The 17,891-nt window shown below is 34.1% G+C and overlaps 1 protein-coding gene across 1 annotated transcript in view; it reads right to left on the bottom strand.

Annotated features, from left to right (window-relative positions):
• The window catches only part of Galntl6 (polypeptide N-acetylgalactosaminyltransferase like 6), a 1,064,176-nt gene that overhangs the window by 735,068 nt on the left and 311,217 nt on the right, over positions 1–17,891 (bottom strand). The window lies entirely within an intron of this gene.

Genomic DNA, 17,891 nt, shown 5'->3' with positions numbered 1-17,891 from the left:
TATTTACTGAAGGCCTTTATTTTCTCAGCTCTGTACCTAGGATGATGATAAACATTTTTAAAATACATTGTATAAATAATGTTTATTTTAAATCAGAAAACAGAATTAAGTCAAGTTTATTAATTGAATAAATATCACATACCTATATGTGCCAGGTATTTGTGAAAAGCAGATCTGATATAATGCTGAATAATATAGAAATAGCCTTCATAGCTTTATGGCTTATGACTTTTGTAGGACAAAATTAAGTGAAAAAACAAATTCCATACTGAGAAAAAGATTTTAAGTATTAGCAAAACCTAACTTCTGGGGTCAGGACTGGGGATGATGTATGTATACTGAGCCCTGAAAATTGATGTTAGCAGTCTTAGAATAAAAGAGAGTTTATGTCAAGGCCTGAAGATTTGAAAGAGTGCCATATATTTGGGGACATGAAGTCACTCCTGAATGAATCAAATGTACAGATTTCAGGTGGCAAGTAATGTGATTGACAAGGTTGGAATGGCCCATCTTAGGGGTTGAGGAGTTGGGTTTTAAAACAGTGGAAGGTATGTAAGGCACTAAGTTGAGGAGAGCTAATGGTGTCCTTTGTTCTCCATAGATCTGTCTAACTACTACTTGCAGAACAGTTTCTGGGATGGGGTGGTCGTAGAGCATAGAATGCCATCTGAGTATGATAACAGTGATACTAAAACAAAAGAGTTACCGACAAAGGAGACGAAGGAAGTGGAAAGATTTGAGAGAGAATTAGAGGAATGAAGGAGTGACATGGTGTTCGATTAGATATGGGATGAGAGTGGTTTGAAGTATAATCTTGGTTTACATGAACCATTAAATCAGTCCAGAGAGGCAACTCAGGAAAAGAATGGACATTGAGGGAGGAGTGTGTGATTCGACTCTGAGCATATTTTATTTGAAGTACCTGTAAGTGGATGTTTCTTCCGAGATGTCTATTTCATGGTCATTGGCACATTATGGGAAGATGAAGCTAAGAGAAAAGTAAAATCTTTTTGAAAGAGTGAGTAGAATGACAAAGGAATTGGACAGACATGAGGAAGACAACTTTTGTGTTCCAGTAAGATTGAGAATAAAATGTTCCCTGGATTTCACAAGGAGAAGCTAGCCGATTTCCTAGGCAATGATCAGCTCTATACTTCTCAGCTCTTGGAATATTCCTTCTTCATGGTGTAGACAAGGTTATTGGTTCAAAATTCCCTAATCCTAACCTGATTATACCCACCACTTCCTCAAAAAATAATTAAAGCTTTGTATGGCTGGGAGAATAGGACAAAACTGCTCATACTGGCCTATGAGGTTAGTATAGATGGTTTCCAAAATCTTACTACAGACCTCTTTCCCTTCACATCTCTCAATAGTAACTTCCCCATCTTTATCCTATGAATTCTCCATGTTTACCTCTGTCATTGTTTTATTCTTAAAATGCACCATCCTCTTCCACTATTGGGTTAACACACACATACATACATATACATTTATTTTTAATTCAATATACTTCTTTATTGATGATATCCTAAATTCCCATTAGATCAAATCTCACTATTATAGCTGGATATGTATGGTCTTTCCGTTGTAATGAATTTTTGATATTCACTATTTATCAGTAGATGGAGTTCCACAGGGACAGGTACCATATATAACTTGACTCATCACACAGTAAATTGTACATGCTAGTTAATATTCATTAAATAAATTAGTGGTTGAATTGCAATAGCTGCTAAAGAATAAGATAGGAGAGGAATTGAAAGTGCCTCTTGAACTTGTCTAAGAAATATGGCTGTAATGGGGAAGAGAGAAAAGGAAAGTAGCAGGGAGGAATTTGGGAATTGAGACTTTTTATGATAGATGTGATTTAACATGTTTAAATGATGAGGGAGAAGACAGAGTACACTGTGCCCAACATACACACACACATACACATACACCACTCTGGTTTGAAAAATGTTGCCAAACATAATTCTCAAGCCCTCCTTTTCTTACTTGCATCCTTTAAAAATAGATTTATTTTATCACTATTGAATTGACTATAAATGGTCCCAAACTCTATATGCATAACATCTTTTACTGTGCTGTCTTTCTTGACTTTTCAATATAATGGTTTGTTGCTCTTGAGATAATAGTTTGAAAAATCTTACAAGCTGTTGGAATATTTGCATAGTGATTATATGCTGAAGAGCAGCTTGGATTTTCTATTTCCATCTGCTTCAACTTAGTAAGTTTAAGGAATATTATTATTATTATCATCATTATTATTATCATTGTAATTATCTGAATTCCAAATTAAGAAACAGATAAACTGCATGTAATCTTTAGATGGATAAAAATAATTTTGCTGAAAGGAATTTTTTTTGTTTCATGTAATAAAGTCTTTTGAATTTAATTTCCTTCTCAATTTTAAAAGGGCAAGTTTATTCAAGTGTAAATAATATGCTCATGTCTGTGACTAATGAAAGCATTTTAAAATAATAAATGAGTCTGCAAAGCTTTCAGTACATATTCTTTTTAACATTTTGCCCTTGAGTCCCCTTGAACAAAGAAGGTAACCCCATCACTGCTGTTATTACCATTTATTTCTAAGAATAGAAATATTTCACTGATCTGAAACTCCCCTTTTGCTACTGGATGAGAAACAAGGATAAAGCAACTAGGGTTTCTGAGAATCCAAAACAGTTTTGATAAAAAACAAGAAATTGGCCTCAAGCATTCACAGTGCCTTCCGGTTTTCCACGGGGGTCTACATGCTACTAAATTAGTGCTTACAATTCTTTTGATTTTAGTGGAAATATACAGGAATTTTCAATAATGTTTGGTTGATCTATGACTTAAATTTAGTTCAAGGATATTTTTGTGCCAAATGACCTTCCTGACCTCCAAAGTATTCATAAAAGTTATATTTTATCATATTGTAGCCATTCGTAAGGTAAAGTGTATAAATACTTTTTCCAAAATGGATAAGATTATGGAGTATGTTTTGGTGAGAAATCCTCAGCAATTCTGAAAATACACTTGGCAAGAATAGCAATGAGTTATTTGGATAATGCAAATCTGTGCATTTATGTCAAACCTTGGCTGAGATTTAAGGATATGACCATAAAGGTTAAAATGTGCTTTGCAAAAGCCTTCCTTCTATTTTTCTAAGGGTCTGTGTGCTGCTCAAGTCTCTTGATGTTCAACTGTCTCTAATGAAGTTTTCTGTCATTTCCACAGAGGGATCTCCAGGTTCAAATATTCCAAACACCCACCAAAGCTACATGCTTGCTGCTCTCACCTCTTCCTGCCAGGGACTCTGGCCCAGAATCCTTGCCCTAGGAAAGTCCTATTCATCTTCTAGTATCTGCCTGGCTATTGATTGTTCAGAGAAGACAATGTAACCTAAATCAGAGCTCCTAAGCCACTGTCCCATCACACCCTGTCATTGACTTCAGAGGACATCAAGCATTTTATATTTACATTTTTATTAGCATTATTCAGTGCAAGTCAATTTCATGCCTCTCTCAGTTTACCTTAAGCTTCAAGAGGATGAAAGTCTTGTATATTTTGTTCTCCACTGTATCCTCATTGCTTACTATATGTTTGTGGCCTAGCCATTAGTCTACATATAATCACCGAACAAGTACACTGAATGTGAGGACCGATGTTTGTCATAGTGGGAATAGCTGTGTGCAATTTGCAAATATCTACCCTTTCTTAATTTTGGAAAGCACTAGGGAACTTTGGGACTTTGGTGTTTCTCTTGGGAATCAAGAAATGATTTGTATTAGACTTCATGTTGCTTTCAGTCTTATAATTTGTATGCTTTACTGTATATCTGCAATTTTTGTTAACATGCTTCTTTCCCAGCAAATGATCAATAATGATACAGGGTCAATAATGTATCAATATCATTTTGAGTTCAGTTTTGTGCAGGGTGACAGATAGGGGTGTAGTTTTATTTTGTTGCATATGGATTTTCAGTTTTCCCATCAGCATTTGTTGAAGAGGCTATCTTTTCTCCTTTTGGCACCTTTGTCTAGTATGAGAAAACTGTATTTATGTTGGTTTGTCTGTGTCCTCTATTCTGTACCATTGATCTACCTGTCTATTTTGGTGTCAATACCATGCCGTTTATGTTACTATTGTTCTGTAGTGTAGTTGAAGGTCTGGTATTGTGATACCCTCTGCTTTACTCTTCCTGATAAGTATTGCTTTAGCTATTATGGGTCTCTTATTCTTCCAAATGAATTTCATGATTGCTTGCTCTATTACTATGAGGTATGTCATTGGTATTTTAATTGGAATTGCATTGAATCTGTATAGCACTTTTGGTAGTATGGCCATTTTGATAATATTAATTCTACCTATCCAAGAACATGAAAGATCTTTCCATCTTCTAAGTTTTTCTTTAATTTCTTTCTTTAGTGTTCTGTAATTCTCATTGTAGAGGTCTTTCACCTCTTTTGTTAGATTGGTTCCAAAGTATTTTTTTTTTTGAAGCTCTTGTGAATGAGGTAGTTTTCTGAATTTCTCTTTCAGAGTATTCATCACTTATGAATAAAAATGCATTAGATTATGAGCATTTATTTTATATCCTGCTACTTTACTGAATTCATTTATGAGTTCTAGAAGTTTTCTGGTGAAATGTTTCAGCTCCTCTAAATATAGAATCAAAGAACTTAGAATCAGACCAGAGACCGTACACCTTATAGAAGAAAAAGTAGGTCCAAATCTTCTCATGTCAGCTTAGGACCAGACTTCCTTAACATGACTCCCAAAGCATAAGAAATTAAAGCAGGAATCAATAATTGGGATAGATTCAAACTAAAAAACTTTTTCCTCAGCAAATGAAACAATCAACAATGTGAAGAGATAGCCTACAGAGTAGGAAAAAATCTTTACCACACATACTTCTGATAGAGCACTAATCTCCAGAATCTATAAAGAACTTGAAAAACTTTACACCAAGAATACAAATAGCCTAATCAATAAATGGGCTAAGGAAATGGGCAGACAATTCACAGAAGATCTACAAGCAATCAACATATATATGAAAAAATGTTCAACAGCTCTTGTAATAAGAGAAATGCAAATCAAAACTACCCTAAGATTCCATCTCACCCCAATTAGAATGGCTATTATCAAGAATACAAGCAACTATAGATGTTGATGAGGATGTGGGGGAAAAGGTATACTCATACATTGCTGGTGGGGTTGCACTCTGGAAAGCAGTGTGAAGATTCCTTAGAACACTTGGAATGGAACCACCATTTGACCCAGCTATCCCACTCCTTGGCCTATACCTCAGACTTAAAATCAGCATACTACAGTGATGCAGTCACATCAATGTTCATAGCTGCTCAATCATAAGAGCTAGATTGTGGAATAAATCTACATGCCCTTCAATTGATGAATTAATAGAGAAACTGTGGTATATATACACAATGGAATATTACTCAGTCATAAAGAAGAATAAAATTATGGTATTTGCAGGTAAATGGATGAAGTTGAAGAATATCATGCTAAGTGAGATAAGCCAATCCCAAAAAACCAAAGGCCAAATGATCTCTCTGATAAGCGGATGATGATACATAACTGGGGGGTTGGAGGGAGGCAAGAATGGAGGAAGGATGGATTGTATAGAGGAAAAAGAGGAGTGGAAGTGGGTGGGGGAATGGAAAAATAACAGAATAAGACAAACATCATTACCCTATGTACATGTATGATTACACAAATGGTGTGACTCTACTTCATGTACAGCCAGAGAAACTGTTGTACCCCATTTGTGTAAAATAAATCAAAATAAATAAATTAAAAAAATAAAAGTGTAAAGAAGTCCCCCCCAAAGTAAATAAAAGTTATGTAAAAGTATACAAAATAAAAGTTTATGAAGTTTCCTTGCAAGATAAAAAAAAATTGTAGAAATGAATGCAATTATCCAGGATGATTATGTGGAATAAAAATAGAAAGTGCTGTTAGTTTTCAACTTAGTACAGCTTTTCTCAACATGGTTTCATGAGAAAAGAAAGACCCTAGGCTTAGGCATTTATTGTATATAATGAATTATTTATCTCATATGTAATTAAAATGCTATTAACTACTTACCAATCATGAGAAAAAGTAGAATAAAGTGACATGAATAATTTTGATAGGGTTTGATTTCCTTGCAACTCCCCCTTAGTTGAGAAACAAGGCTAGGTACTATGTATCCTTAATTTATCACATTCTAATTAAAATTAATGTTATGACAACCCACATAAAATGTAAATAAATCTCTAAAAATGTAAATATCACTATTTTTTTTGCTATAAATTCATAGATTTTACTTCAACCTATATTGCAAACCATATATTTTCTTTGTCTTGCAGATCTCCTACAAAAATTAGGAAAATAATGTGTCTTTTGTATTTGCACATATTTGCAGTCATTGTGTTCTTCAGTATTAACTGCATAGAAGTTTTCATCAGATTTAATTTCCCTTCATGTTGAAAAGAACTATTGAGCATTTACCTCAGTGTAGGTATATTGGCCTCAAGATCTCTCAGATTTGGTTTATCTACAAGTATTTTAAAGTCCGTAGTATTTAGTCTGTAGTATTTAGAAGTATCTACAAGTCTGAATTTACTTGCATTTTTGAATTTATTTTTATTACATATAGAATTCTGAGTTTCTGTTTCATTGTTCAGACTTTTAAATATTTTTTTTAATAAACCACCGTTTTTCAATTGAAAAAAAAATATCAATATCAAATCTGGCTCAGCACCCAGTATTTATTTCTGTTATGGTTTGAATGTGAAGTGTCCTCCAAAAACTCATGTGTGAGACAATGCAAGAAGGTTTAGAGGAGAAATCACTGGGTTATGAGATCCTTAACCCAATTAGTGAATTAGTCTCCCAATGGGATTAACTGAGTGGTAACTAAAGTAAGTAGGGTGTGACAGGAGGAGGTGGGTCATTGGGGCTGAGCCTTTGGGGTATATATTTTGTATATGGAGAGTGGAGTCTTTCTCTTTCTTGATCATCATGTAAGCTGCTTCCTTCTACCATATTCTTCCAACATGGTGTTCTGCCTCACATTGAGCCCCAAGGAATGGAACAGGCTGTCTATGGATTGATACTTCTGAAACCATGTGCTCACAGATAAACTTTTCCTCCTCTACAGTTGTTCTGGTTGGGCCTTTTAATCACAGCAGTGAAAAAGCTAACTGAAATAATTATGAGAAAAAAAAAAATGGAAGCTTTATGTTCTGAATGGTGAGCTGGCCTAAGCACAATTACCAGTGAAGAAAAAGCACTTGTCTTGGTAGTTTAAAAAGTAATAATAATAATGTTGAAAAGATTATAATAATGTAAGTAAGAAAAACAGGACAATCTTTAACACTATGCAGAGTACTTTAGATGTAAGACTTGACACCTACATTAAATAAAAAAAATTTAATAATTATCATTTATATTAAAGCCACATAATTATCAAAGGCCATTGAGATATCCATTATCCTTAGTTAATATGTCAAAAATTAACTTTGGGCCCTTAAATATGTGCCTGAACAAGACAGAGAAAGGTTATTTTCTTAATTTGAAATTGTCACTGCAAAGGTTAAAGGGGACAGACTTTGTGAACCTTTGATAGCAACTCTCTTGTCAAGAAACAGAATTTCTTAGGGGATAACCTGCTCTGAACACTCCTAAGTCTGAAATTTAAATCTTTTGAAATATAATTGGTGTGCATTAAAATAATCTGTCAACACAAATTGAGTTATTTTAATTACTTGTCTTGAAAGAGCAGTGGAACAATTATCTAATTTTTGCAAAAAACTGGTATTAAACAAGAGTTTTTCAGTTGAATAGACTGGGGTCTTGAGAATGAAGTTTTCATGTATTTTGAAATATATATATTCTGTCAAAAAAAGGTACCATGAAGCATTCTTTCATATAATTATTTACCCTAAAAGATACTGAAATTTTATGCTTCAAATTGAATTTGTTTTACTTTTTATAGCATAATGTAAGTCCAGGAATATATAATTATCAACATTATTTTGTTTCCTTAATCTGAAAGGTTACAAATTAAAAATCAAATGTCAGATTTTTAGCACCAGTAACTAAGCATCATACATATTAAAATTATGATATCCAACTGTGTTGATTTGAGAAAAAAAAATGTTAAAACAAGTTTTAAGTTACATGTGTATGCAGTTTTGGGAGCAATATACAATTTTTTAACAATTATAAAACTTTATTTTTTGATTGAAGTGAAATTCAACAATGAAATTAATTAGTTTAAACAATCTGATGGCTTTTAGAGCATTCACAATATTGTATAACCACTACCTGTATTTCTAAAACATGTTCATTACTCCCAAAAGGAAATCTGTATGCATTAAACATTACTCCCCATTCCTCCAGCCATGGTCAACTAACAATTTGCTTTATCCACCTGTGCATTTATCTATTCTGAATATTTCATAGAGATTGAATCATACAAGGGATGACTATTTAATGTTTGGCTTCTATTAATATAATGCACTCAAGGTTCATCCACTTTGTAGTATGTATCAGTATGTCATTTCTTTTATGACTGAATGACTTGCCATTATAGGTGTGTACCACAATTTGTTCACCAATAAACTTGGTAGACATTTGGGCTACTTCCACCTGGTGGCTATGGCGAGTGTGCTGAGATGAACACAGGTGCATGTGTATTAGTATGAGTTCCAATTTTCCATTCTTTCAGGTAGCTTGAACAGTGGCATATTTTGGCCATATAGTAATTCTGTGTTTAACTTCTTGGGAAACATCTGAACTTTGTTCCACAATATGTAGAGCACTTCACATTCCCAAGAATCATTTCTCCATATCCTTGCAAACATTTGCTATTTTCCATTTAAGAAAAAATTATATCCGTCCTTGAGGGTATCAAGAGGTATCTCATTGTTTTGGCTTGCATTTCCCTAATGACTAATATGTTGAGCATCTTTTCATGTCTCCTGTGGTCATACATGTATCTTCTTTGAAGAAATATATCAATTTTTCATTGTTAATGGTTTTTTTTTCAATATACTCTTGTCTATGTATTAGGCAGTAGTTTTAATTCTCTAATAGACTTTCATTAAAACATTGTATTCCATTCAGAAAAAATAAACAAATAAACTGCTTGCTTTTCTTCTTCATTTCATTTAATAAAGATTCACAAAGAATCATTTATTTTTCTCTTTTTAGAAAATTTCAACGTTTGTCATGCCTATTTTGCATTAGAGTGGTTATTTCTCAACTCTGCTGTCAACATGTTAACTACTTGCTACAATGATATATTATTTTCCTTAAATAATAATTCTATATGTTGAGTATCATAGTAATTTTCAACATTCTTGAGAAAAATCATCTGATGTTAAACTAAAGCCAAGTAGTAATCTAAAAAAAGAAAAAAATAGAAGAGGGCTGGGGAGCCTGGGATGTAGCTCAGTGATAAAACACTTGCCTAGAATGCACAAAGCCCTGGGTTTGATCTCTGAGACTGAAAAAAGAAAAAAAAAAAAAAAAAAAAGAAATAGAGAATATGTATAAATTAGTAATTATTTTAATTAGTATTATAAATCTGGTTATAAAATGATTTATCAAAAGGGGCGATATTGCCTGTTATCATTTCTGAGAGAGGAAGAAAATTTTATTATTTCTTTTTTCAATGGAAAAATCTTCCATATGAAGAGAAATTACCTTAAATACATGACTTACACATATAATTCATGATGTATGTATTAAAAATCTTAGAAAAACAGGATTGGAGACTGTGATATAATGATGATTTAACATATTTCCTTAAAATGATTATTGCTGATTTTAGCTTAAAATACACAAAGGAACATTCATTTGAAGATTTGGTCTCACCAGCTGTATCACCGTTAAAATAAAGAATCATATCCTCCATCTTTTTAATACAAAAAAATTTTGAGTATTCAATTTCAATTCCACTCTTTTTTCACCTATTGAGTAATAGCACTATGTCTGAGAATTGGTCTCAGCCTGGGGACCCAGATTTGCCTCTTGTGGAATTCTCACTCTTATTGATGATGATTGGTTTGGCAACAATATGAAACTCGACTTTTTCTAATTTCAGATAGGAGAGGATGACTAGAACTGTCTTTCAAACTGAAAAGGAGCTGTGAAAATTTTCTGATTTTATTCTATTTTTAAGACAAAGGATAATCTGTAGTATTCTTTAAGTTGCTGCCAGAAGACACAGAAACCTGTGGTTCAGAGACAAAGGAATGTGTTACTCAGACCCCAGTGGACAAGTTGACAATGGGTCTTCGTGTTCACATCAGTTCCTTCTGTACCATAAACCCCATGGTGGCAATGTGGAGTTGGGTTCAGTCAATGCCACACAGAAAGCATCATTAGTATATATCTTAGTTTGTGTATGTATGTATTTCTAATATAGAGAAAGAGACTCATGAACTCATGATACCACAAATTCCTAATCTTTCCACAGAATCACTGACAACCTTGCAACATCTTTACCCTAATGGAAAACATTATCTTTGTTATCCTGGTCAGAAAACACATAGCTATCTGCTCAGGGAGGAATACGAGCTTTATTTCCCAAGTCCGTGTGTTATAAAATAATATTGAAAACAAATAATAATAAAAAAAAAAAACTATGAATGTCTTTGCTCAGAAGATTTGCTAAAGCAAACATTAGCTCTCCAGTTAGTACAAGGCATAGGCAGTTTGATTCTACCATGGGATTTAATCAAAGACTTGTTTAGCCCTGAAGGCCTCTTGGAGTGGTCTTTAGGGTAATCAGAGAAGTTAGAATAAAGTTGATGCTGATGATTACAGAACACAGAGATGGAATGATCTGAGTCCTTGCTTACAGTGTTGAACTAATGAATCTACCAATCCCAAAGTCCACCTTTCCTTTGGACTCCTGCCACATAAATAATAAATTACAGATTATTCAGGCTAGTTTGAGTTAGTCATGTCAAAAAGCATCCTTGCTGATTGATTCTGACAGCTAGATTTACCCTCTTTTCCCTCTCACTTCTTTCTCTGGGGATCTCTCTACATCCAGAAATACTACCTTAGGAAGGGCTTTGAAAAGACAGGGATATGATGGAACTATAATGTTGCTCATTACTTTTTATGCATTCTACTGCCTTAGAAAGTTTGAAAAAAATGGTAGGTAAAACAGAATAACACATTAGGGACTTTCTAAAGCTAACCTAGCTTTGTTTGATAAATATTTATTGATTGAGTAAAATATATTTTAGAACATCCTGATGCGAACATTTTGGTTGTGACAAAACAAAAAACAAAAGTATTAAATTATATCTTAAAGGATGAGGTTTTACAGCAAAGCAGATGTCATTTACCAATGAAAATTAACAAAATGGACCAATATTCTAGTACAAATATTTGGAAAACTAGATATCAGCTCCCCCAAGCCCTGAGAGAATAGTGTCTTTGAACTATACAAAGTCTCATTTGTTCTACTTATGAAATGCAGTGATAAAAGAATAAGGAGAGAACTAATGATATGATTAGTTTTATAAAGTAATAGTGAATATATCTTTGTAAAAACCTGATTTAAAAATTATGGATTTGCCACAAGATGATTTTTGAAATTTAAAATAAAGACACATTTAAAAATGTATTTATAAAGATCAACAGGCATCACAGGTTTGTGGGACTTCCTCTGATTATAGCAAGAAAATGGTTGATCTGGAATATTAAATGGAAGTTCTCTTTAGGGTCTGGAATAACATTTCTATGTAACTGAGCCTATTTAACACTTCAGATATTTTTGCTATTGGGAACTATTTAAATGCTACATTATACACATATTTATTAGTACTATGTAGATTAAACAGAATCTTCATATTTATATACCTAAGGAAGATTTTATACCCTGTCTGAACTCTACTAAATTGCTACATTTTCATGTAGCTTGAGCAGCTCACATCCCTCTTTTCCAAATTGTTCTACAACACATGATTTCTAAAACCCTCTTAGCGGTATAAATTCTGAGTATTTGTGATATAGTGGTTTCCTAGACACATCTAAAGAAACTCTAATTCCACTACTAGCAAGCATTTGTTTAATGTCCATGACAGATTTGTTATACAGCATTCAAAGAGCTATTACCTTTAATACATATAACAATTCTCTAAGTCCTGCTTTTCCCATTAACAGATGAGGAAACCAAGACTTGGAGCCAAATGCCACAAAGTTAAGGAGTCACAGTGCCAGGTTAGGCCCTTTTGCTCCAAAGTCCATTCACTTTTCATTATATCATCTAACACCTCAATAGAAATTTTATTTTAAAATTAGCATCAACTTATTTTTATGAACATGTAATAATTTATATCAGTTAATGACATATTCATGATGATTTTAAAAGATAACTTTGCAGAACCCCCAATAAATTATGAAAGTCCCATGAGTTGATAGAAATAAAACTTTCTTCGTCATTGGTATATATCTTAGTTTGTGTATGTGTGTATGTATGTATTTCTAATATAGAGAAAGAGACTCACGAACTCATGATTGGTATGCAATATAGTTGGTATATAAACAGAGTCCTGGGTGACACTTATGTGACTATAAAAATATTTATGTCTAGTTGAAAATATAAGATTATATCTGTTTGTACTCTTATACTCAATGGAGGTAGGAGACAAGATAAGTGAGTAGTAATCAAATGTATTATTCAACTGAGAATGATAAGTAAATATTCTCATTCTGTTCAAATAATATTCTATCAGTATAGAAACAGGCATAGAAGCAGCTGTGCATTTGGGGGGGATAAAATAATTCCATAAAATATCTAGACAAATTCTTATAACGTTCTTCTAAAAGGAGTTAGTAACACTTTAATCATTTCTTGATCTGGAGGTAGCATCTATCCATTGTCTATGAAAATTCTGAAAATGTTCCTTTGATTTTTTTCATTTATTATCACATAACAACTGAATATTCATTTCAAATTGTTATATGTACTTAAGAATTCTTAAAGCAATATGAATAAATTTACTCCCTGTTAGACAAATGCAAGCTTCTCATATGGTGCATTTTGAGTCTCAGTCCTTACTAACTTTTCTTCTACACTATCTTCCTACTTTTGCTAAACATAAATGGACATAGGTAAATAAAAATTGAATTTCAATTTGAAGGGGATGGATTATAAGGGTATGGTGGCACATAGGGTTTCATCCAGTACTTCCATATTGAGATCAGAAATGGGAATATTATGTCATCAACTCATCAGGAAGGTGTTAAGAGAAAATAGCAATAAGGTATATGGACATTTTTAACCAGGAGTAGATAGTAAAGAAGAGATCCAATTGGGTTTCCTAATAACATGAAAAGGTCTGCATTCTTATATCTGTTTGTATCTATAGCATTTAAATTCATCAAATAATCCATTTGCCATGGTTGTTAGGTATAAATGCCATTTCTAATTATTAATAAATATGCTGAATACACTATTATTTATCCTTTCTAATATGCTGCATATTATATAAATTGATTTGTGTTTCATAGCTGTTATTTTAAAAAGAAAAGTCAATCCATCATTTATTCATATTGATTTTCATATCATTTGTAATTATTCAAGTATATTGATTTTTATATCATCTGTAATTTTTTAGCCTAATGTGTACATGTGAGAGAAACAAACACAGGGAAAAAGAAATAGGAGAGGAAGAAGGGAAGTAGGATAAGAGAAAGAGCACATAAACTAAAAAGAGATTATAAGATTATGGTCAGAATAATAGAAAATTACAAGACAGAATATAGACACTGGAGATGGAAAACAAATAATCAAAACAACCAATGGAAAACACATTGAAAATGGTTTACCATGTTAAAAAAAAAAAAAAAGAGAGAGAACATTAATGAATCTTTGTTGCTTGTACCACAAGGCCAACATTCTTAGCATTGTGTAAATATCCCCCTTGCCTAGACAAAAATTCTTCCCTAAAACCACAGTTGTAATCTAAACATGGCATTCGGTTTAAAAATTAAGGTCATCACTCATTCTGGGTTTTTTGCCTCTACTTTCCCTTATGTCCAACTAATGATGGCACAAATCCCTTCTGATTGCTGAACAGCTAATCCCTGTATTACAACACATACTATGGGTCAATTTTGACTTTGTGTATTACTCTACAGCTGCGTGCCTGTGCGTCTTCCCTTCCAGCAACTGGGTCTTTCTGCATGGCATGATGCATATTTGTGTATATCTCATCTTTCAGGTATGTTTCCTGGTGTGTAAGAACTCTGCTTCCTTAGTCTGAGTCCTCATAACACACAAAATTAGAAATTCATATAGGTCATGAGACTATCTTTGATGGTTATGAAACACACCTCTGCTAAGTTCCTTCCAATAAATTGTAAAGTAGTCATGCTTTGAGCAATGGTACTTCTTTCTTTCACTATTTATTAAATTGGCAGCACTACCCCACCAGTGAAGTCATTTCTCAAACTTCTGTAGCTGATAAGTAGGTTATATGTCATTTTGCATTCTCCTATCAACAGATTTTGGAACATAAAGGGAAGACAAAGCACAGGATGCTTGTGGAAGCCAGAATCATGCAGCACATGTAAAAATATTCACAACTTCTAAAATAACAATGATCCCCTCTCCCCCCAAAATAATCTATTTTAGTAAAACTGACTCATTTCAGTAAATGATACCACTATCAATAAATCGTTCAATCAGGAAGCAAGAGGGAGCAAGCACTTCTTTACTTTTCCTCACATTTTTTTCATAACATTATAACTTCCGATATTTTAATTCCAAACACGTCTCAAATCTCTCCACTTTTCTCCATTTTTACTGCTGCAGAGTTCTCTGTGGATAACTAAGTGGACTCTTAACTGATGTCTCAGTTGTCATCCCTAAAAATTTTTACTCTATTTCCCACAATTAGAATGATACTTTAAATATAAGGAGGAGAAACAAAACAAAACAAAACAAAACAAAAAAAACCTATGTGGCTTCCCTGCTTAAAGTCCTTCAATGACTTGAACTTGTTGACTGTGGCCTGGCCACATGGCCTATGGTCTATGTTCAGGTGGATCAAGTTTAACTTTTCATATTTGTCCTTCTGCCTGAAATACCCTTTGCTGTCTCTACCATTCATGATAAAAATAGTCTATCAAATGACTGCATTTGAGTATTTACTTCTTTAAATTGAAGAAGGAAAATATTTAAGCTCTTTGTCTTCAAATAATCTTCTACTTCAGTGGTTATAATATCTTCACTTCCAATGAGCCTGCAAACATGGTACAGGTCTCGTCTTTATTTTGCCTTTCCAATATGGTACTAGTTCTATTGATTCACTCTGGAGAGATTCATAGCTGTTACTTTAAAACTTCAGATGTCTTCACCTGTATTTGGGCAGGTTGGCCTGTGCAGGAGGTTGCTCAGAGTCGACTGGAATGGGGTACAGAGATGCAGCATTTGCATAACTCCTCTACTACAGGACATTCTGCATTCTCCTGGAGTAAGGGACACCTCTCCTGAGTTCCCATGCAGGCACTTCATGGACTAAAGACATAGCCCAGTCACCTAACCCCACTTGCCCTCCCAGGATAGATCTAGACTAGATAGATAGACATCACCTTTTAGGACTCACTTGAAAATTCAGCTCTTCAGTGAATTCGTCTCTGGAGGACTCTAAAGAGAGTAACTGTTCTATATGCTGTCACTGCCACTGTGCCTTGGCTGTCACTGGTTTCCGAACTAATTCAGTTTGGGAAATCTCCTTGGGCTTACTAAAATTTTAATATCTTCACCATCAACAATAATGTCATACAAACAACAATGGCCAGCTAATGGGACAAAATCTTCCCCATGTTGAAGCTCACCTCTCCCCGTTAGCAAGAAGATGCTGTAATCTGGACAAAGAATAAATGAACGCTTTTTCCCTGCTGGTTGAGAATTTGACCTCCAATTAACACTTCAGTTCTTTTCTCCCAGAAATCCGATAAAAATTGAACCATCTAATATGTTAAAATTCAACATTGCTTATTTAACAATAATAGTTTATAAAGACCCCCAGGTCTTTCAATTGCATTTTGGCTCAGGAGGAACTATAAATGGGAAGTCAGAGGGTTGGGCTTCTCTGTGTGGTGACTCTAGTCTCTGGGCAAGTCCTTCCTGGGGGCGATGGAAACAGCCTCACTGGTTTGGGCTGCCACCACCAAGAACCACAGTTTATTTTCTCACTGCTCTGTAAGCTAAAAGGATAAGGCAGAGGTGCCAGTAAGGTTATTTTATCTGCAGACTCTCCTTGGCTTGCAGATAGCTATCTTCCCCTTCCTGTGACTTTCCATGCTCCTCTCTCTTGTCTGTCCTAATCTCTTCTCAGAATATCAGTCATATTGCATCAGGGCCCACCCACATGACCTTGCTTTACTTTAATTACTTCTTTAAAGGACCTGTCTCCAAATACAGTCACATTCTGAAGTACTGGAAGTTAGGACTTCAACATACAAGTTTTGGGGGACACAATTCAGCTCACAGCACCAGACCTACTGAGATATTAGCTCCTTTAAAATATGAGCCTTTTAACCCACAGTATCTGATGCCAGCTAGTGTGGATGTTGCACCTGAGTTGAGCTGCCTGGGTGGTACAAGGACTTTTGCTAAGGAGAAACTCCATGTAATTCCCTGCTGGGTAGCTTTGTTTCCTGTCCTTTGCCTGCTGAGTTGACTGGTGCCTAATAGTAGATGTGTCGTTTTTGAAATGTTTCCCGTGGCATTCTGTATTCATCAAGACATAAAGAGAAATGGAATAATTTGTACTTAAACATGAGACTTCCTGAGAACAGTCACATAAAATTACAATCATGTATGCTTAATGATAAGGATACATTCTGAGACCCGTGTCACTGGGTGATTTCATCATCATGTGAACATCATAGAGAGCACTTAGACAAACTAAGAAGGCTATGATGTCATCGAATGTTATTTTTTAAGATATGACATGTCCCTCTTCCACCCAAAGCTCCTGTTAATGCAGGAATATTGAGAGGTAGAACAATCACATTATACAAGTTGTAACCTACTCAATCTGTCCTACTTTGAATGGACTGACTGTGAGGTAACTGTAGGCAGATGGGGTAAGGCTGGAGGAGATGGGTCACTGGGGGCATGCCCTGGAAGGGACATTCTTCCTGTGACCCCTTCCTCTTCCTCCTTTCTCTTTGCTTCCTAATCTTGCCATGAACTGAGCAGCTTTTCTCAACTGGACTATGATGTGTTGAGCCATGATATGTTATCTCACCTTGGATCCAGATAATTGGAATTGACTTTCTGTGTACTGAGACCTCTGAAATTGTCAGCTCCAAAGAAACTTTTCCTCTTCTAAGTTGTTGAGTATTCTGGTCATGGCAATGAAAAAATTAACTAAAACATCAGATGATAGAATCCTTAGGAACCACCATGGTATATACGGTCTGTGATTGAATAAAACATTGCTCTGTAACATGACTATATATTTTTGATGATATTACTAATTTTTACAAAAACCACTAAAAAGAAGGCTATAATTAATAAAACAAATTTATATATGTAATATCCCTTATATATGTTTTTAAAGCAAAACAAAAAAAAATTATTTTAAACATTCAAAGAGAGTCTGCACTTTGGAAATTTAAGGCCATGTCTCTTAAATAAGATTATACATTTGAAAACCATAAAAGTCCTGAAAGTGACTTTAATCTTTATTGCAATGTCATGTCCTGGCTATTAGATTTTATTGTTGTTATTGTTGCTTCATTTAATTAATACAAAAAATACCAAAGTAATTATTCTATGTTTTGGTAAATGAGCAGGCTTTTTTATTTTTTGTGTTGAGATGGGGTCTTGCTAAGTTGCCCAGACTGGACTT

This window comes from Sciurus carolinensis, chromosome 4 (assembly GCF_902686445.1).
Source record: "Sciurus carolinensis chromosome 4, mSciCar1.2, whole genome shotgun sequence".
NCBI lineage: Eukaryota > Metazoa > Chordata > Mammalia > Rodentia > Sciuridae > Sciurus > Sciurus carolinensis.
The sequence above is the reverse complement of the archived record's forward strand: the minus strand, read 5'-3'. Positions and strand labels throughout refer to the sequence as shown.